This window comes from Solanum stenotomum, unplaced genomic scaffold (genome assembly GCF_019186545.1).
Source record: "Solanum stenotomum isolate F172 unplaced genomic scaffold, ASM1918654v1 scaffold26054, whole genome shotgun sequence".
Taxonomy (NCBI): Eukaryota; Viridiplantae; Streptophyta; class Magnoliopsida; order Solanales; family Solanaceae; genus Solanum; species Solanum stenotomum.
This window is the reverse complement of record NW_026028858.1, coordinates 18,686-19,618: the sequence shown is the minus strand read 5'-3', so window position 1 is coordinate 19,618 and position 933 is coordinate 18,686.

Below are 933 nucleotides of genomic sequence, written 5' to 3'. Positions count from 1 at the left end.
ATATTTGCTCTAAATCGTAAAGTTGAGGGGTCTATTTGTTCCTTTGCCCTAAAATTTAAAATAAAAATAAAATAATTTTTTTTTCACTTCCATTTGATGAAAAGGTATGTGTGAGCCACTTTTATAACGTTAGAATATATATATGTGAGCCACTTTTGTTATAGTAGAGATATACGTGAACCACTTTTGTGATAGATTTTTTTTCTGTTGTAGCTTTTATTTGAACTTCTCTTGGAATGACTCGTGCATTGCCTTGGGAATATATAAACTTATTAGAACAATTAGAATATAACTTTGACCATCATCAAGTTAATATAAAATCAGATGCATAAACCAAATAACAATTTTATCATAACTAACAAAAAATGAATTTTTGACTTGAAATATTTTTGTCAAGATCTATACATCAAGCAATACTCTTATCTACCAATCAAAACTTTAAAGAGTTTAGGGACATTTACAAAGAGTACAAATTGCCACTAAATAACATCAGACTTTTACTATTTCAATATTTTCTTTAAAAATATAATAACATCCTTAATAACATCAGACTTTACTAATTCTATATCAACTGTAGATTTTAATAGTCCTTTTCATTGTGAATCCTTTCCTTTAAGTCAAGGTCTACACACCAAGAAATCAATAAAAAATATGAAGGATTTTCGACCTAAAATGTCGTTGTCAAGGTCCTTTCCCTAGTAAATTTTTTTGCTTAATTTGTGCTATATATACCTCATCTAAATTATTGAATAGAGGAACAAAGAAAAGATTTTTGATTTCTTATCTACCAACTTAATTAGTTTTGAATATTTTAGTCCAGAAATGGGTTACGTAAAACTTGTTTTTTTAATGCTATTTTCCTTGCTCTGTAAACTTGCTTTCTGCTCATCCTTATCTCATTTGTGCCCCAAAGATCAAGCTCTTGCTCTTCTA